Source organism: Lipophrys pholis (assembly GCF_963383615.2).
Source record: "Lipophrys pholis genome assembly, chromosome: 2".
In the NCBI taxonomy this organism is placed as follows: domain Eukaryota; kingdom Metazoa; phylum Chordata; class Actinopteri; order Blenniiformes; family Blenniidae; genus Lipophrys; species Lipophrys pholis.
This window is the reverse complement of record NC_137636.1, coordinates 3,369,566-3,391,150: the sequence shown is the minus strand read 5'-3', so window position 1 is coordinate 3,391,150 and position 21,585 is coordinate 3,369,566. Positions and strand designations below refer to the sequence as shown.

Sequence of the window (21,585 nt, the reverse complement as noted above, 5' to 3'; positions counted from 1 at the left end):
ATCCTGGAAGAATGAACCACGGGGTTGATGTTGACCATCACCACTGGTATCAACTTTGCTATCCAATCGCGTAAGCTTGGTGGCTAAGTGCTAAGCGCTATTCAACTGCCGTCGTTAACGTGCAGTCGTCAGCTACGACGGCTTGTCAGAGTTAGCAACAGTAACTAAGAGGGGCGGGGCTTATCCAAAGGTCAATTGGACTGGATTCAGCAGCACAGAAGAAGGATGGGATGGATAGCTCAGACGGTTCTCATGTTCAAAAAGAAAAAGAATCTGCAGCGGGATGGCAGGCGTGACCTTAAGCAGCGTAAATGAGCCTTGCAAAGCGACGTCCTTGAATGAAGCTCGTTCCGTCCTGTGTGATCCCGGCCATCCTTCCACTGGACGGCCGTGACTCGTCCTCAAATACCAAGGCTGACGGTTGGATGCTCCATCTGTTCTTGAGTTGAAGTGTCCTTGGGCAAGACAGTGAACGCCAGGCTGCTTCCAATGGAGGTCGAGCATATTGGTGAGTGTGATCATGTAAAGCACATATGGACTGCTTAAATTAAAAAAATAAAGAAAAGGTTAATAAGGGAAGTAATTTGATTTTCCTTTGAGCCGTTGACTTCTACATTGTGGCACAATATACCAACGCTCCGAATCTCTTTCCTACTGCTGCTATTGTCCATTAAATCAATGCATTAATGCCTTTATTGTTTGTGATATATTTAAACAGTTTTTCGCGATGCCTGCCAAACAAGTTGCCCCTGAGGTTAATAAAGATATCTTTACCACTTCACTGCTTGGAAACATTTTTCTGATCGGTACAAAGGAAATGGACTCAAAAGAGCAGACTTCCCGCAGAAATCTCCACTGTGTGAGTCGAATTTTATTAGTCCAGAGGTTCGAGGTGGGCCCCATCTGAGGAGAGGAAACACATGAACTTTTTGAAAGCTTATATCCCCTCAAGGCCAAGTGAGTAAAACACAGCGAGAGATCTAAGATGAGGACGACTGTATGAGTTCTGGGTTCATGCAGAGCTACAACCTGTTTGCCCTCGAGGGATGGTACAACAGAGCTATAAATAATCCATCCACCTTCTACTCTGCTTCATCCAGCTCAGGGTCATCCAGGGCAGCTGGAGCCGATTCCAGCTGACTGTGGACGAAGGCAGGTTCCACTGAGGATGGGTCAGCAGACCAGCAGAGGACACACACAGAGACCAAAGTGTCTGCGACACACTCAGGCGTCGTTTACGCAGCGATCCAAGTGAAAACACGTCTTTCTTTTTTTTAAACAGCAATCCAACTTGGTCGTCTGTCCATACGAATGTCTGTGTTAATATGTGTGTGGTTTCATTACAAAAACAACCAACAGCGCCAACTCGTGGCCTGGCATATTAACTGCAACATTTTCAAAACAGTGCCATTTAAACACAAAACTTTTCTGAAACGAAAATGCAAAGACTATTGAAACGGGGCCTAAAATGAAGAAGTGGTGTAATGGTGAAAAGACTCCGCTGTATTTAGAACCTTTTCACTGCTTCATCGATCTCAAAGCGCTTTACGTTGTTCGTCACATTCACACATCTTCACACGTGACGGCCGCCATGCAAAGTCCTTTTGGGTTGGAAGAGCGCCTACTCTACCAACTGAGCCACAGTCCCCCAAAGTACCCAGAGAAAACCAACACATGTACAGGGAACCGAACCCTGCAAGACCGGACCCCAACAGGGGATTTTCCAGCTGAGTAGCAAGAGTGCAAACCACTACACCACCGCAACTAATCTTTGTCTACAGATGAGCGTGAGCACAGGGGGAAGGAAAACCAAGCTGACTTCTGGAAGGACTGCTGACTTTCAGGATCTGGGAAGGTCCGAAGGAGAGCAGAAGCATAAATTCAATTAAAAATGGATTTTCCATCACAAATGGCTTTTGTGAGCCTCCATTTTTAAAGATCCACTGATAAGGGATCAATTCTGTTCGTGACCTCCTGACCTTGTTCGATGAAACTGTTTGTGTAACAACACAAATGCAGGAGAGGGGGAGCATTTAAAATTATGGCCACATCAATTTTCCAAAGTGACTACGACAACAACAAAGACACACTTGGTGAAATTACTGACACACCGATCTGAAGAGACTCCTGGGTGTTCGCATTTGGATTAAAATGCCTGTTCACAGAGGGGGGAAAAGGCACCACCAGGAGGTCTTTACAGCTTCTCTGAGCTTTTTAACTGACATGATGCCGCGCTGCAGACATCCGTGTCTTCAAGGTCTCTTCTGTCAAGCAGGGCTGAATCTCCAAACACACGGTTTTGTCAAGCTGCAGTCTCTTGAATATGTAAAACAGCCCCTTCCAGGCGTGCTGTTTTCTCAGGAGCAGGCACTGTAACAGATACATAACATGATTACCCTGGATTAACTATTAGCATATTGCTATATGATAGACAATAAACCCATTTTTCACCACAGGCTTGAATACGACGCTGCTCTCATTCTGGTGAAAACACGGTCGTAGATGTGTGACAAAGCTGCTACAATCAGTCACTTTTATTGAAATACAAAACCGGTTGGATTCTGTTTTTTTGTTTTGTGGTTTGTTTGTTTTGCACAGTTTCCTGAGAGCAGCATATGGAACAAAACATTCAAACCTGCAACCTGAAAGTTCAGTTTTGTAATATGTTTGCTTCATAAAAGTCCCACGTTATACAGTTTTTCAACAATTTCCCATGATGTCAGCTGTCCAATATTGTATTCAAGGTATATTTTCACAAATCCACCCTCCTTCCTTAATTTCAGCCAGTCTAAAAGTCCCTCTAGCGAGCCCTACTGAGAACAGGATGTTTGTGTGTCTGTACCTTTCAATGCAAATCATCTGTTTCTGTCCACGCTTACTCTTGTCTTTTTTCGAGTAGCATTTGCAAGGAGGAATAAATGACAACCGCACGTAAATTTAGAGGCCGGAGTTCATCTACCTGTGGGAGGGTCAAAATGAGTATCCACTGCCAGAGGAGGTGGTTGTTTCCCTGTATGATGTCATGAAGGGAGTAATCTGATGTGCCTGTATGATCACACATTGGCTAAAAAAGTGGAACAAGCAAGTGAGGGAGATGACAAACTTTCTTCACGTCTAGGGCTTATTAACACACAGGCTACAGGGACACACATTACTGTTGGAAAACAACTATAGAGTGAATTTTGCATACTATGGGACCTTTAAAGTATTTAAACTCAATTCACAAAACACAGAGGAATTCAAGACTAATGCAGACGTTCAATATTCTATATCGTCAAAACCATCCTGCTAACACCTTTCTGTTAAGATGTATTTTGATATGAAGAAGAACTGAAGTCAAGTCGAGGCCCGGCCCGGCTTGGCCCGGCTTGGCCCGGCCCGGCCCTGGACAGTGCTCTTTAGACGTGGCCTTTCAGGAGTGGCTGGTTGACGCCATTAAAGGTTTTCTTACCTCTAAATTCACCCAGACGTTCCAGTGAAGCCAAACAGTGGTGAGCGCAGTCGAGCCAACAGGAACGCCTTTGTTCCACACGTCTCACACAATTTGATCCCACGTCTCATGACTGTGGCATGAAAGCACAACAAAACCCAACAAATCGTCTGATGTAGTATTAGAAGATGCAGTAAAAGATTCCTCTCGTACTTGGTGTCAGTTGTTGGCAGATCTAGCAGAGTCGGATCATGTGTTAAAGGACAACCAGCTTTTACAACTTGTTAATCCCCTTCTTTCTTTCTTTCTTTCTTTCTTTCTTTCTTTCTTTCTTTCTGTCTGTCTGTCTGTCTGTCTGTCTGTCTGTCTGTCTGTCTGTCTGTCTGTCTGTCTGTCTGTCTGTCTGTCTGTCTGTGTTTTCTCTGGCCTCTTCGTGTGATATTTAAATGGAGAGAGCAGATCTGTTTTGCGAGCAGGCTTTAAAGTAACCTCAGATATTAGCTCACTGGCTGATCTCCATCATGTTCGGGGTTAAATCTTTGCTCTCGGTCGACGTCACGTTCCAGAAAAATACATTTCATGTATGTCGTCTTCTGTTCGTCTGTCGAGCTTCGATGGTGGATCACCTTCACGTGTCTTTCCATCAGACCACAGAGTCAACAATTCAGACATGGAACCTGAACAGTACTCAATTATTCTGTAAAATTTCTGTTTTTAAACGTACAAAGTAATTCTACTGAAAACTACAATTTACTGGATGTTGATGGTACTACGGAATACGGATCAGCACCAAGAAGACAAAAGTACTGAAGTTGTGTGTCACACCGGCCAAGTAGCTACTAAAAATTACTCGTTAATACGTTAAAAAACTGAAGAATAGTACTCAATTACAGTAGATGAGTAATTGTAATTGTCGATTACATAATATATATTGTGTATATTGTACTGAGTAGGAGTAAAATCAGTTTCTCTTAAAAGTACTTTCTATATCACTCCATTACAATAAAGTAAATGTAATTCACTGTCTTCGCTTTTGATGAATTTTAAAGTAGCAAAACAGATTACTGTGTGAACTGTACTTAACTGTGTAGAGTTACATGGTAAGAATACTCCAAACAGCACATGTACCAGAAAATGTAATTACGAAATCAAATTCGTTTCCATCATTTTAAAATGAATAAAGTAGCTTACATAGTGTAAATTATACTACCTAACAGTTACATACTTCAATAAATATTTCTTTTAAAAGTACTAGAAAATACTGCTATCACAGTTATTTATTTGTAATTTGTTGCGTCCACCAACTCTTGCATGTACACAGAAAATAATAATCCAAGCAAGCGTCTTTAAACTCTATTTCTTTGCTGTAAAAAAAAAAAAACTGTCTCCACGTATACCGATGATTGTGCAGTAAATGTCAGTAAATTGTTAAACAAGCACTGTTAAACTGAAAAGACTGAGCAGAACTAAAACTCTGAATAATCCATTGTTATGGTTGTCATGGCAGTTTTTAGAAATGGTCATTTTCAGAGATTCGCAGCGTCACTGTCATGAAAACAAACAGTCAAAACGCAACAGATGTTTGCCAGTTTTTCTCTATCAGAATATTATCGCATAAACAGGAACTTACAGTCGGAAACCAACGTCAAGCACTTTTCTGGACCGCTGGACCAAACGGGACAACCTGGAGGAAACTCGTCCATGAGCAGGGCGAACGTGCAAAAGGTCCTCAAACAGGCTCGGGTAGTATTTTGAATAGTTACGCAAGTATATTTTTTTTTTTAAAGATGTGACTGTGAGCATCTTGCACCTATTTGCTGATGACGCTGGATTATTCCTGGGAGGGTCCAGCTTTCAGTCCATACCTATTTCTTTTGGCTGCTCTCTTCAGGCGTGGATTATCTGTGTGCTGGTTACATGACCGATCCCTTACGTTTGTCATCTGCATGTTTTTCTCACTAGTTTTATGTGTGACGCATTTCCTGATTCGACCTCCACAATTCCTTCGTAAGTGGGACCGGCACCAGAAGTACACAGGAAGCGGTTGGTATTTCTATATGATTTCAATCTTGTATTAAAGTCTCTTTAGTTTCTAAGTGCTAATTAAACCAGTTTCCTGAAAGAGACAATAAAGCTGCTCTTTGACATTTTTCATGCCTTTTGCCTTGAAATATGCTTATTTGTGCTCTGTGGTAGAGTTGGAAAATAAAAACCTTAAATTAATTGGATGGAGGCTAACATAGGGAAAGATAGTGGGTCCACCTTGAGCCGGCACTTTATCCAGTACATCTAGAATTCCAGGAATCTTTAGTCACTTCTGGTAGATTTTGTTCAATTATATTCAGTGTGAAAGTTATAAAAGTCATTTTATGAGTATGTTGGCGTTTAACAGGTACAAAAGTACAAGTTATAAAGAGAAAATTTCACTGAAATTAGGTTATAAGGAGAGATACAATTTTAGATGAAATAATCAGGTGTTAAACTCTGTGAGGAGTGTATCACTCGGTTCTACGGTGGAACCTGCATGAGAGACTCTTGCAAGTCTTTGTGGCTGCAGGTATCCATGACAGTTGTTGTGATTGTCTGGTCAGCAGCCAACAGGGCTATTGGACAAAGTAATTGTTAGCATGGGACCACAAGACAAAACACTGCACAAAGTGGATGACATGAAAGTAAAGGAACCTCTCATGAGACAAAACATCCATCAATCCGTCGGCTCTGCCCTCGTCACTCCAGCTCGGGGGCAGTAGGAGGGTTGGAGCCAGCACAGGGGGAAAAGCAGGGTAGACCAAGGATACATGACAGGGTCACCAGATGTAAACCACCTACAGCCAATCACTTGACACACGTCTTTGGACGAGCCCAAATCCCTGGAGGAGCTTTTTTCAGCCAACAGGCTCAAACCAGGAACCCTCCTGCAGGGACGACGCAGTACGAACCACCACCACCACCACTGGGAGACGCACGGCTGCAGATAGAATATATTGATTGAAGGTACTTCACCATGAGACCGACTAGTACAAACGTCCGTGTTTACGTAGCGTTTCAAGTGTAAATACATCGTTTTTGTGTTTTCACTTCAGAAAAGTTTCGCGTTTCCACAGCAACGTTTCGAAGACGATGTTACACTGTTGTTATAAGATAAGATAAGATAAGATAAGATATCCTATTGTCCATTTACTAATGCATGTGAAGAAGAACTGCCGTATTTTACGATCTATAAGTCACACTTTTTTTTCATAGTTTCGCTGGTCCTGCAACTTATACGTCAAAATCTATGACATATATAACACAGCTGGTGTTTGGGTGAACAACGCCTGTCCTGTTCTGTCCAGGATGCGACGACTCGCTTCAATCTCTTTTCCACCAAGATGATCGAGTATGAAGCCAACTTCATCGGTCAGCCGTTAGCATAGCCACCGGCATCGGAGATCACACGCCCGACCTAAACACGCCCAGCCGGTCGGGCACAGCCATCGAAGCCGAAGGGTTGCAAGAGAAAGGGCAGAAAAGTGTGAAAATAGTAACAACTGGTCATAAGAAATCCCATTTCACAGTGGTGCTGGCATCTTGTGGAAATGGACCTAACTTGCCACTGATGGTCATTTTCACACGGAAAAACATGACAAAAGACTGGATAACTTCTCCTTTCAGAGTAAATGTCTGTTCTTGCTCTTGGATTTTGAGAAATAAATTTCAAAATAAGTGCGACTTATACTCCAGTGGGACTTATACTCTGGAGAATACTGTGTTTATTTTGGCCATGGTATACATGACCGTTAGCGGCATTTCAAATAGTTACACTTTCAGTTGTTCTGAGAATTTTCACTCGGAATTGTTGCTAAAATGAGCCCGAATATCTAATCAGAGTCGTCGCAGTAAAACTCACAACAATAACTACAAACACACCAAGTAGAAGATTTCAGAGCTCAACAACAAAAATATATTGTTGTCCTTTGCAGATGCATTCATTACGTTGTTTATTTGGTTTTTATTACATGGTTACTTTTTTTTTGAAAGATCATTTTTACAAAAATGAAGACATATAATGCTTTGTGTTTTAAAACGATTACGATATCTTTGACATAAAGTTGCGTGGTTAGACATGAAACAAATAAATGGACAGTGAGAAAAGAAGCTAAAGAAGGAAATGAAATACTACTGTAACTGTGCTGCCAACAGTCTGTATTTTTACACAGTTTCACACGTCTTTACATTCATTCAGGCGCAGTGGATACAGAAGCTGCTGCGAGAGCTTGCTGCTAAACAAAATGTTTTTCTATCAATGAAAATAAAGCCAGAGTTTTCCAGTTGGAACGGAACACATGAAAACAACCACAGCAAAGCGGATCCAGTGCGGTGGGAACAGTGGGCAGACTGAGTGTCTTGTCATTACAGACAATGACAATCAATGTTATCAGTAATTATGTTGTTTACAATCACTCCATTCTGCTGCGTCCATCTCGCCGTCATTTACAAATCTGCTCTCGGCTGCGATCTGACACACGAGTGCTCGAAAAGCATGCCTCCTCTCGACGGGCGCCGGGGCTTTTACAGTTTCTTTTATGGAGTCATGGAAAGATGATCACATGAATGGAGCCAGCCCCTCTGTGATTCCACATGGCTGCCTGATTAGCCCCCTTCTCCCACTGATGGAAAACACATGCCGTCCACACAGCTTGTTCATTTCAGGTTTGTGAGGCTCGGGATGCTCAGTTTGGAGCCATCACCAGAAAATCTGCACCCTCCAGCCCCCCCCCCCCCCCCCCCCAAAAAAAAAGCGGCCACCGACTCTTCTTTAGCTCAGCGATGGAGGCGGGCTGCTCCCCGGGGGGAGGCCAGAGTGTGCCTGCCAGCAGGAATGCATCAGAGGCAATAAGAGGAAGATGGAGGATGGTGAGGAGCTGCTGCTGCTGCGTTTCCCTCTGTGTGAAAATGAGTCCATTAATTCACCCCCCCCTCCCCCCCCACCGCCTTCCCGGCCTCTCCCCGAGCCCTGCCTGTGCCTGTTGTCTCTGTTTGTTAGCGAGATGATTCCTTCTGTCATGTCAAAGGCAACATTATCATATTCTTGTTGCCTGGGAAACCAGCGCCGAGTGAGACAACGACTTAAAGCCTCGGTGGTGTTTGAAGCTGGTAAACATGAAAGGTTATCCGTGCAGGCTGTGAGAGCTGGAATATCTCAAAGGCTCTCATTGTCGGAATCAGGTTTTTGGTTTTTTTTTTTTTTTTTCTTTCTGAGAGATTCCCCTCCGGTTATTTGTTAGTAAATCTACTCCAATAAAACGAGGCGCAAAGGTAGCGTGCACACTTCCCTTTACGATCGACTCTTCACCTCAGCGCCGACTTTTTTTTTGTGTGAGTTTAACATGAGTAAATATTGATTTGTCAGAGGCGGGTCTGGAAAAAATTAAGCGTCGGGGGCCAATCGGAGGAACCCGAAAACTGCTCCATCGCCCTGCCATGTTGACTTTTAAAAGTCCTCGTGGCGGCGCATCGGATTGTTCCGTGTTCAATTCCCGATTTCACGAAAACATTTCAAATGAAAAAGCAAAGTTTTTTTTTTTACGTTTTTCTTTACACAGCGACATTTTGAAAACCACATCCGTTTACATGGACACAGTGAAAATGACGTAGTGAGCACGCCAGGCCAATAGTGGGTGCTGTTAGTTGGTTTTTGTAATGAAACCACACACACACACACATGCGTGCAGAGAACAACACGTTATAAACATTAACAACGGGAGAACACCAACATTCTAGTGGACAGACGCCCAAGTTGGATTGTTGTTACGGTGACTGTCAAAATAAAACTACCAACTCCGAGGAGATTAAGGACTGGGAGTCATGACTCTCTGGAGGTCAACATTGTTGTTATTGTCCATCTACTGAGCATGTGCAGAACAACTATTTACTGCAGCCAAGGTGCGCATGTGCAGCTGCAACGTTTTTAAAAAGTTGCATTTTACCCATTTTGGATGGTAATAGATGGTAAATGTACTTCACTTATATAACAAGTTTCACCTGCGCGAGCAGCCCTAAATCGCTTCCCATCGTTAATCACATTCACCCAGTCACACACACACACACCAATGGCGTTTTCCCGGAGTCGGAGCATTTTCATAAAGTTCAATTTTGCTATTTAGCACTGTTGTTGTAAACGGACACCAAAAAACACTACGAGATTTTTCCGTTTTTACTTGGAAAAAAATGTTCAAAGGGGGAAAATTAAACACAAAAATGTTCACGTCAACGTATGAAAAGGTTGAAGAGTCTGTCATTAATCACACACATTCAAAAAAATCCAACACTACTTCAAACAGATATTTTTTATAATGTATTTTATGCTTCTCATCAACGTAGAAAGAAAAGGGAAGAAATCAGGATGTTACCAAATACGGTCACTTCCTCTTTGCATTGGGGCCGGCTGGTGACCCCCCCAGTAGCACCCACAGTAGCTCCGCCCCTGGCGTTTATGTCCCGTTAAAGCAGATGTGACTGCACACATCATGAAGTCTTAGACATCAGCTCCAATCTTCCCACTTGGAGAAGCCCCATTAATGTGGAATAAATACTCAACTGAGGTGGGTTTTTTTTTTTTTTTGTTGGTTTACAAGCTGCTGATATCGGCAACATTCGCGTTGCCAGGTTGTGACAAATCCCCTTAACTGTTGTTTACCCTCCTCAGATAAGCTCTTTAGTTCATCGGGTGGAGCTCCAGCGGGCTGATTGGCCACTTTCCTCACGGGAAAACGCCGCATGAACAAACCGCCAAAAAACACCTGAACTCATGAAAAATGGATCCAAACTGCAGCGGGGGGGAACAAATGATCAGTGTTTGTATCTGCAGCCGGAGGCTTTTTCACAAGCTCTGTTAGAATATTACCACTGAGACTCTCTTCCTCACAGTGAATCGAAATCAGTCTCATGACCCAAACAAAACGACAGTAAATCGTATTAAATGGTTAAAAAAAACTCAGGACCCGTTTACACGACAACGTTTCAAGAAAACACTTCGCTTGGAGGCGGCCATTGTTGTTGCTGCCCATCTACTCACACATATGTGCTCATAACTACGGCTGTGGTACGCATGACCAGCAGCTGACGCAGGAGCGCTTTCTAAAAGTTCCACCTTGGGAGCTGTTTTCAAAAAGTTGTGTTTTCAGTGGCTCCGAGTACTGTTGTCATGTAAACAGAGTAATCCTAAACCCTGACCCTGTATCTACCCACATCCTGAACTTACCCCAAACCTGATCCTAAAGTTACTCCTGCCCTGATCCTAAACTTACCCCAACCCTGAACTTAACCCAACACTGAACTTACCCCAACCCTGATTCTAAACTTACTCCTTCCCTGATCCTAAACTTACCCCAACCCTGAACTTACCCCAACCCTGATTCTAAACTTACCTCAACCCTGAACTTACCCCAACCCTGAACTTACCCCAATCCTGAATTTAGCACAGCCCTAATCATAAACTTACCCCAACCCTGAACATACCCCAAACATACCTCTAGCCTAATACTGAACGTACACTAAGCCTGAACCTACCCCAACCCTGACCTTACCTCAACCCTAAACTAACCCCAACCCTGAACTTATCCCACCATAACCACAGCCTGACCAGAAAAACTCAAACCTCAAAATATAACGTTTTTAATGTGGACCACCATATTTACACACACACACACACACACACACACACACACACACACACACACACACACACACACACACACACACACACACACACACACACACACACACACACACACACACACACACACACACGTCTCGGCTCCAGCTCCGGAACGGCTCTAGACTCCAGCTCCGCGTCTTGCGCTCGGAGCGCCGGTGCAGCGCGGCAGTTCGATCCGGGAGCGGGCCTCCGTGTCCGGGCTTTCCACGCTGCCCTGGCTGCCGCTGCTCGGCTACATTGTATCAGTTCCCACACGAAGCAGCAGCAGCAGCAGTAGCAGTGCTCGTCCTCGAACACGGTGAACACGGAGGAATTACCCTGGATGGAGAGCTCTCCGCGGTGGGATTAATTGGCGGAAGGTTTCGGGGGCAGAGGAGTGAAGTGGCGGCGGAATGCGTTCGGGACGCGGACGGTGTCTCCCGGTGTGATGGCAGCCCAGTGATCGCTGGCCTCCCTCCTCCTCTCCCGTGGTGGATGTCTTGGGGCTGCCTCTGCTTTCTGCCGCTTCGGGTTTTTTATTTTTTTATTTTATTTAAATTTTTTTTTTAAAGCGCTTTTCGTCTCACTCAAGCCCGCCGCTGTGATTTGTCGTTTCCCGGGGGCGCAAACCGCCATGGACAGACTACGGTTTGGAATAGGAGTGTGTAGTTAAGTCGGTAAGTTGGAGCGTTTTCCCCTGTCTTGCTCGTGTGTGTGTGTTTTTTTTTCTCCTGGTATTGTTGACGGTTCTCCGGCTCGTTAGCACGGTGCGGACGGACTCGCTCCACACTGCATGCGGCGGGGCTCGGGGCTCGGGGCTCATTGTTTCAGCCTGTCAGCCCGCACGCAGCCGCGGCGGGCTCGGCTAGCCCCCCCCCCCGTTAGCCTCCGCTAGCATCGAACCCGACGTATAAACACGGCGGCTCGGCTCGGTGCTAACGGCTAACGGCTAACTGGAAGCGTTCACCCGGACTGACAGCCACCTCCAGCGGCCACACAGCGCCTGCTCCGCTCATAATCCCCCCCCCCCCCCCGTTTAAAATGTCAAAACCGATTGTTTTGTGTAAACATCTCACAGCAGCAGATTCCCACAGTCAGGTGGTTTCTCAACCCGGGCACCGCGGACCCCACTGGGGTCCGTGGGGGGGGCAGATTTAGGGCCCCCGTCAACGGAGTCCCTTCACCCTGGAAGTTCTGCGTCAACGTGGTATTTGCCAAGGAAGTAGTTCACCGCCGCAACGCTAGGTGGGGCGTAAAAGAAAGATCAGGCGTGCAACTCGTTGTTCGCGGTTTATTTTCTGGCCCTAAGCAGCCATTTGGCTATAAGGTTGGCGGTGACGTTGCAAATTTTTTGGCGTGCTAAAAGCTAGCTTTGTCCGTATTTTGTTTTCGGTGTGCTCAGCGTTGCGGACGCCGCTAGTACCTGAACGTCTTGACCTGCCCTTCGGCGGCGTTTGCAGTTCACTCTTCAATTTAACGGCTTCTATAAATTGCCAATTAACTCCACGATCCATCGCATGTGGAGTTTCTTAGCGTGACGAAGTAGGGGGGGATGAATCACAGCCTTCGTGATCTGCGCCGTGTCGCTCGAGGCGTTTGGATGTAGACGTAGCGTCGGCGCAGAGGCTCCCCGGAGATCGTTTGCGGCAATGCATAACCTTCCTGCATCGTTCGCGTTTGAAGTATAAGTGAGGCCTCGGGTGCCGTTTACACGACAATTCAAGTGAAAACACATTTCAGAAAGGTTTTTGTGTTTACATGAAAATATTTTTAAAAATGTCAGTTCACATGCAAACTGCAGAAATGCTGAAAACCGCGTACGTATCATGCTGAGCCACAAGTTTGCGCGGTTTGTTTTTATGATATTAAACATACGCGTTTATGCTATAAACAATTTGAGGACATTCGTACGGACAGACGATCAAGTTGGGTTGTTGTTACGGTGACTGTCAAAATAAAACTACCAAGTCCCAGGAGAACATGGACGACAAAAATTGTTGTTAATGTCCATCTACTGAGCATGTGCAGAACTGTTTACTACAGTCTTGTTGCACAGTAGTAGAATTTCGCAAATGTTGTATTTTCTCTTTCTTTCCATCGAGACAGGGCATTTTGAAAAAGTTTTACTTTGGTAGCCGTTTTCATAAAGTTCTGTTTTCAGTGGCTTCAGGCACCGTTGTCATGTAAATGGACCTTAAAACGCAACGACATTTTTCTGTTTTCTCTTGGAGATTTTATCCCGTAAACGGAGCCTTCAAGATTTGAGAGGTAACTGTTGCTTTTTGTTTTAATTTTACGGAAGTATTACTTCACATAGGCTAAATAAGTATTTCAAACAATATTTTAACTTGTATTTTTGTGTATAATTCATCCTTGAATATGATAACAATGCACCCTGAGAAAACCCCTGATAATCACAGTTAAAGTCAGTGTTTATTTGTTACGTCCACCACTGCCAATACCGATGATGTTTTGAAATGCTACGCTAATGTGCGAATTTTAGCGTTGAGAAAATTACATTTAGTAAGCTGCTGTATGGACAAACATACATAGAGATACATTAGGTAGCTTTAAATTGTGATCAAAATTAGATAATTTCACAAAAATTGTGCGATTAACTATCAATAAAAATCAAATTGATTGCGTATCCAAATTCTTTTTTTTTACCGGTTAGCTACATGGTAGCTATATGGAAGCTAGATGAGGATAGGTTGTACTAGAGCGTCTAACATTATGAGTGTCTGTTTTTCACTCCTACTTATCTCCTGGAATGAGAGTATTGTAGACACCGACAATATTGTGAAACTGTGACGTGGAAATGACAGTATTAATATTTTGTTAGCTGGGATGTATCCTTGACGGAGAGACGAATGTTTCCAGTGATTTTTTACTGCCGGTAGTAACACGTCTAAAGGAAACGGACTGACCGACACGGTTGTCAACTCCTCTCATAAAATTATAATCCAGGGCAAAAAAGACAAACTTTTAATTAGTGCAGGTTAATTTTGGCCTTTGTGTGCCGTTATCATCATAATATCTTAAAAATGGTAGCGTAATGTGTTATTTTGAGGTACCAGTGAACAGCAGCTGTGATTACATGGACCAAAAGTAATCCAATAGTGATGTCATGTAAACAAGTCAATCTGATTAGATTGACTCTAACTGATTGCTAAAGAAGCTGACGATGGTGAAAATGTATCGTTAATCTGCTGAAATGGCTCAAAAATGGTAAAAACTCTAGATATAACCAAACTGTATGTCAAGGTTTACGAGGTGTCTGATCTACATGATGAAGGTTCAACATGTTTTGTGGCACCGGATGAAGGGGGAAAAAAAAAAAATCATCTTGTATAGTCCTAAAGCTTTAATTCTGTGCTTCCTGGTGTGTTTTGATCATGATAAACAGTGTTGGAGTTAAACCCCGAGAGTGGTGACAGGATAAGAGGGTTAATTCCCTCCAATGTGACAGAAAATGAAGGTCCGCTCCATGTCTGTTGGCCCGTGTTGTTGGCCGTCCCACCTCAGTGAAGTGAGTCATTCAATTAAAGCCCAACATTTTCCTCTTTACAAGACCACTCTGGGCTAACGCTGCGCTCCGTGCTGCTCCAGAGAGTGTGTCAGCACCACATTAAAGACCAACCAGGACGTCTGCAGCTCGGGACGCAGCTGGAGGTTAAAGTATTCAACATGTTCAGAAAGTCAAGGTCTCACACCACAACTCTGCATTTCATTGAAAGGCCGGCGACGCTACGGTTTACTAATTTGTCCTCGTGTGTTGATACAGAAAATGAAGAATCTATTTCCTGCCTCCGAAATGAAGCAATCTCCATATATAAAAGTGACGTTGTGTGTACGCACAGCGTATATAAATATGAGGATGTGTACTTTGGAATGATTTGGCTGGAGCCGTCGTGACATGAGCACGCTCGGCGTTTGCACGGCGCGCTCGCAGTTAATCAGATGTGACCGGCTGATCTCATTTGTCATGTGTTGCGTGTTTCTGTTTTTACAAGTGGAGCTGCTGGAGTGCTTACAGCGCAGCTCTCAAGGTCCTTTACGTGGCGTGTCTGAACGCCAGGGCACGGAGCTTTCTTCATTACCGGGCTGCCTGATATTTGGGAGATTGTGAGAGGACATCAGATTCAATTGAGCTGCGAGTCTGTTCAACGCAGACCCGTAGAATTGGCCTGGCCAGTCTGTCATCTGTCAATATTAGCTTATCGCAAATATGCTGTGCGTGTGCGTGTGTGTGTGTGTGTAAGCCGTGGCTGTAGCGTAGCTTGTGAACTGAAGACACAACTTTCTATTTACTGCTTGCACTTAAAGTCTCAGTAATATGTGTCTTGGACATGTTTCCTTTCACAAACCCTTCCTATGTATATATATATATATATATGTATATATAACAAATCTGTGAATTTGTATAATTTTTGTTGAAGTGGATCATACAAACCAGTTTAATGTAAATGGGACCAGTGCAGCAAAATAACCTATAAATTATTACTATTTTATGAGTTGGAGTGTAAAAAAGTCGAAAAACACTCTGAAAATGTTAGTTAGCGTAACACTCCAGTGATTTTTTTTTCATCTCCATTTGCAAGAAAAACTAAAACAAAGGAGCCCTTGATAAAGTTAAATCGTTAACAAAAACAGGATGGTACATATAATTCTCCGTTTTTATAGCAATGTAAAGATTGAAACCTGAATGAATTAAAGTGAGAATGATTCTCCGTCCTTGAGTCTGATGTTATGAACCTACTACAGGAAGTAATGCAGTTAAAAGAAGGTGTTGAGTAAAATTACCTTTTCAAAAAAAAAAAAAAAAATAATAGCACAAATAATCTCTAAAATGTATCCATCTTCATTATAACAAATAATCCATGCATTATAAGACATTATTACTGACTGCAAATTATTCAATTATATCTACAAAAAACAAAACTACATTTAGGCTACTAAAGCTCATGTTTTCATCATGTAAGTCTCCTTGAAACTCTTAACTTGCTTCTTTCACGATTTCTGCAGTTTTTAGCAGGACGTTGCCACAAACTCGCCCACATTGAGGCTTTCACGCTATTGCTGTTGTGTTAGCAATAAACTAGCTCGTTTCGCACATTATCATCAACAGTCCAGTTCTTCATTGAAAAATGACAATTCATATTCACGTCATTAGGATTTACCACAGTTTACACTCCGTAAACCAGAAATATGAAGACAATCTAGTCTTGATAAATTGTCTTTATACAAATTCATTGAACAACATACGTGAATCCATTTCAGAAAGTCTTTATCTGATGTGACTGTACGAATCAAATAGGTCGGTTAGACTATTCAACTACTAAAAACATTGTTTGAAAAATAAAATAAAGCTAATAGGCGCAATCTTCTTGCACTATTCAGTTTTTTTCTTTTTATATGGGAAGCTCTAAATCCACAGAGTGCATGATGTGCTTTTTTTCAATCGACTCATTTTTCAACACTGTACCTAAATGTACTCTTAATAAAGAAGAAACCCATTAGAAAGGTTGTGTACATCAGTATTTCCTCATCGGAGGTTTTGTGAAAGCGGCTAACAATGGCAGGAAAAGTAATACTTTCATTCATGTTCTTTTATTCTGCATTATTACTCCTTTTGCTGACGATCTAGTGGTATTATCAACTGTTGCAATGATGTGGGTGTGTTTGTAGAACTTGTCCACCTGAGAGACGGCGTGTAGTCATAACAGTTTAAATCCAAACGACCTTTATGTCAGTCATTTGAACTGAAGAAACATAATTTATTAAAAAAATAAATAGCACTAGGTAAAGCATAAAAAAACAGGCAAAAATACCAATTAAAGCTACTACGTTTCGGTGATAAAGATTTATGTCAGTACTCAAGAACAGACAGACTTGGTAAAAGAATATCACATTTACTTAAATCTGTTATATAAATGTCTTCTGGGTTTCTTGGACGTGTGAAAATGTCATTTTGACAGCCTGAGAGAAGAGACCTAGCCTCGGGCCCCTCTTGTGACCCCGGGGGTCCCGGACCTCGGGCTGCAAACCACTTCTCTGAATAATTCAAGCCTTTGACTTTGGCTATGATGGGGTTTGATTAGTGCAGAATTATTACTGGCTCCTTTTGTATTGATTCTGTGCATTTTGAGAGCATTTGATCCCGGGTCTTAATCTTCATTCTTCTCATGCGCTCCGCTGCACTGAAATCAATCCAGAAGATTGTAAGATAACGGTGTCGAGCCCCGAGGATTTGCACCAGAATTGAATTCATACAAGCTCAGGTGTTCCTGGTAATAACAACATTGCTTCTTGAGAGTAAACATCTTCATTTCTTTTTCTTTCAGTGATTCAAACGGCTTTCTTTTCGAGCTGAATGCCTTTTCAAAGGCCTCTGAGTCTGATTACCTTTTTTTTTTTTTTTTTTTGTTGCAGTAGTAATTTGTTCTAATCATTGTCGGGGTGTTGGGAGTCTCGTTGCAGCATGCCAGACACATTTTAAACAATCTTTAAATCTTGACGGAGTCGTCGCTTGTGAAGTGAAATGTTCCACTCCACGCTGAACAAGAGTAATGTCACTTGAGGAAATTCCCACTTTCTTATTCAGCAGCAGTTTGGTGTGCGTGTGATAACTGAGCTGCGACATGTCAGGTTTACCTCACAGGCAAATAAAGCCACCGTGACTTCATTCAGACGTTTGTGAAGATCTGCGGTTGAACAGCATGTCAGGTCGATAAGAATCTGAAGGAGATATTAAAGGGAAATTATCCTTTTGTTAACTTTTGTAGCTTTTTCTCGGCACATTTTAATCGAGGCGTATGAAAGATAATCAGAGATTATGAGGTCCTATTTGGACGACAACATTTCAAGTAAAGGCTGGTGTCTGCATTTCCCTTTCAGAAAAGTAAAGCTTTCACACAGCAACGCTGAAAACAAGGTTGGTTTTTTGGGGGGGGGGGTTTGTCCGCTTACACAGTGACGGAGTGTTTTCGAAAGGTTTCCACCTGGGGTGGTGCAGCATGGAAGGTTGAAGGTTTGATTCCCATCACCACCTGTCCACATGCCGAAGCGTCCTTGGGCAAGTCACTGAACCCCAAGTTGCTCCTATTGGGGTGTGAATGGGTGAATATGATGAACTACGTGAAGCGCTTTGGGACTGCTCACACAGATGAAAGGTGCTATATAAGTCCATTTACCACCTTTCGTAAAGTTGTTTTCAGTGACTCCGATCACCATTGTGGTGTAAACAGATGGTCAAAACACCACCAGAGTTTTTCACTGGAATCTGTTGCTGTGTAAACGGCTTCTCTCAAATAAAAATCTCTGGATATGTTTTAGTAGAATTACTACAGAGGTTTTCATGCTGTGTCACACAGTACTAGTTTTTGTATCCATGCTCTACTTTGTTTCATGTTGAGATATATTGTTCACAACTAGAGCTGTAATATAGCAAATGTGTCATTGAATTTGCATATACAATATACACCTGACAAAGTACTGAATTCTAATGAATTATACTTTCATGCACTGTGCAGTCATTCTGTTCATGTAAACAAGCTTGACCAATCAGGTCGAGCCTTATTGTCCCAGATACCCACTCGATGGATAATTATAATTTTTTTTATTCTTTGTGACATTACAAAGAACATTGTATTTTGAAAGAACATATCCTGGAGCACATCTTCTACTTTATTTATCGCAACATTCAATTAGATTATCACATGTTGCATATTTGCCGATTCAGCAGCTGCACTAAAGCTATTTTATAATCTAAACTTGTCTAATTACACTTACAATAAATCCAGTTCTCAACTATCATGATTTCTTGGGGGGGAAATCTGAAACTGTCATGCTGGAAAAAGCTAGCTACTTTCTCCTGAAGCTATTTGTTTTCACTGGTATCAGTCACAAGTGTTTAAATAGGCAAATTGAGTATTAGCCATCTTAAAAAGAGCCAAGGGTTTGTTTTCTGTTGGGATTCAGTTTGTTTATCTACCTTTTTAACCCTCGTATTCTTATCGTGTCACAGGATTAACTTGCATAGTTCTAATACCAGTATCTTCTAAACCATTTGCAATATCCCAAGAATTCCCAGAAAGCAAACGAATGATGCTTTACCTCCGTATGCTAGTCATTACAGTAGCCTGGAGCACTTTCACAGTACAACTGTCAGGTCACTGATAAGATTCAGCAACTATGGAGTATCGCCAAAGACACATAATATTGACAAAATGCCAGATAATTTATCTTGAAGGAAAAATGGAGCAAGAGGCACTCACTCTTTTTTTTTGGCAAGGATACAGCTATAAAATAAAAATATACCCAATCGTGAGTGGGTTGGGCCTGGTTCTTTGTCTGGGTGGATATGTAAGAAACGCTGTGGATGAAGAGAACCAAGCAGTGTTTGTTTAGAGGTGCAAAGCATCAGATTATCTCAGGACAAGGGGATTATGTTGGCTTTGAAAGGCCACCGTCATCTCGTGGCCCCACACCAGCTGGTGGCAAACGAACAAGATTCAAAAGGTGGCGAGTTCGTCTCAAGACTTTCAGGCACCCTGAGAAGCCGTTCAGTTCTGGCCATTCTGTCCACATATTGACACATAATACTTTCTTGTTTTTTTTTTTTTTCTGCTTTTGGAAAGACAAAACAAGCCAAATGGCCGTTGGCTCATATGAAGCCTCGCAGTGTAGTTGGCGTCATTAAACCAGGCTGAGATGAGATGCAGCTTCTTTGTAATTTATAGCGTCGTACAGGTTGAGATTTATTAGAAGCGATTGGTCCTGAGCGGCGGGGGATGGGCTGGTTTGAGCGCACTGGTGGGAAGCGCCCATCACCCAAAGCTCGAGTGGAAAAACAACACATGACCCGACTTCAAGATGGGAGGCTGGAAATGTAAAGTCCCATTAGTTCATGAAGATCTATGGAAAAAATGAAAGATTGCATTGATTTAAGCTTTATCGGCTCTCAGTTTGTAGGGCCAATCCCAGGTAGAGGGATTATTGGTCCATCACTTGAGCAGCGAGAGTAATTATTTGTGGCTTATATCCATAAATAGTTGTTTCTTGATGGCATCGTCTTGGTTTTAGCACAGACTCATTACCTTTGCTAGTAACTGACCAAAGGAGATCTCCAGATAATTATTGATTAATGCTCATTAAGTCGCTGGTCAAACTCGGCCCCGTTCAGGTTTTTAGGTTTCCATTGCTCTACTGCTGGACCCCGAACACTGAGCAGTTTAGGTATTTACTGCATATGTTTTAACAGCTGAGCAGGTCTGCTTCTGATAACCGTCACATTTCTGTAATAAGTGTTCTGTGAAGGAGGGGGGGAGAAGTATTTTATTGGGCTGTTGTGGTAAAAGAAACTTGGACTGGTGGCAGATTGTAGTCATCATCTTTCAACATGAACAAAATGATGAGGTTCAGATGTCGTTTGCAGCGAAAGCAGTGCTTATTGTGGACATGAGAAACAGATGCAGCTCTTGGGTTTTTCACGGGGTGAGTGACACCAGTTAACCCACTTTTGATCTTGTTTATTTTAATTAGTCCATGAACCTAATGTGTTCCTCTGACATTTTCTAACTGCATTTATTTGGAGGTTTGTCCGTGAGGAGTAATTTAACTGAGGAACTACTCAGGACCTGTCCGAAAGGAATAAAATCAGGTTAACTGAACAGTATTTCTGTTTAGATTCCCAATGCCAAGGCCTTGAAAGTAAAAAGTCTCCCCTAAATTCTGTCATTTTATCACTCGATAAGCTCATTAGCTGTTATTAACCTGCGCGATGTGGGTTTTCTAAACTGCAGGAAATTCAGGAAAGACCTCATTGGCCTACGTCAATATATGAAGATAATCATGTTCCTGTATGTCGTCTATATACAACGAAGAGAAAAATAAATTCAGCCATTGGAGTATTAGTAATGCAGTGAAAGGAAAAAATTCTGGTTTGGGTGAAACTGGTCCAATATTTAACCTCCATCAAAGTCTGCATGCTGTCGTTTGGTCCAAAGCTGCATTGATTTTTACATTTCAGTTGTTTGTTAGACGGATAGCGAGAGAATAATCTTTAAATTTAGACACGGTCACTCATCGCAAGATTATCACAGCCTATCTTTAGCCGCACAAACATTTATTCGGCCATCCGTGAAAGCGTCGACAACGTAATACTAAAGCTTTAAAGTCAACACGGTTAATCTCATCATCTCGGCTCATCAAAATCTTAAAGTGTACATCCAACTGGATCGTGTAAAACATTTAGTTGTTTTGATTTGAAGCTGCTCTGAGGTGCTTCCTTTTCCGCTTGACCAGTAATGTGAAGAGTCAGAGTGAACAAATGGTGTGAATCTGATCTGCCCCTCTATTGTCCCCATTGATCCGCCCATCCATCCGTCCATCCTGTGGACCAGCGAGCATCACTCGTGATGGGGGACAAATGCTCCTGGGTTTGCTCCCAAAATAGATTTTATTTTTATTTATTTTT

The 21,585-nt window shown here is 42.6% G+C and overlaps 1 protein-coding gene across 2 annotated transcripts in view; it reads left to right on the top strand.

Annotated features, from left to right (window-relative positions):
* Positions 1–11,199: 11,199 nt before the first annotated feature.
* The window catches only part of znf609b (zinc finger protein 609b), a 108,489-nt gene continuing 98,103 nt past the window's right edge, over positions 11,200–21,585 (top strand). For both annotated transcript variants that reach the window (XM_080493579.1, XM_080493580.1), the window contains exon 1: positions 11,200–11,785. The gene's annotated coding sequence lies outside the window, so the exon portion shown is untranslated. The remainder of the gene's footprint in view (positions 11,786–21,585) is intronic.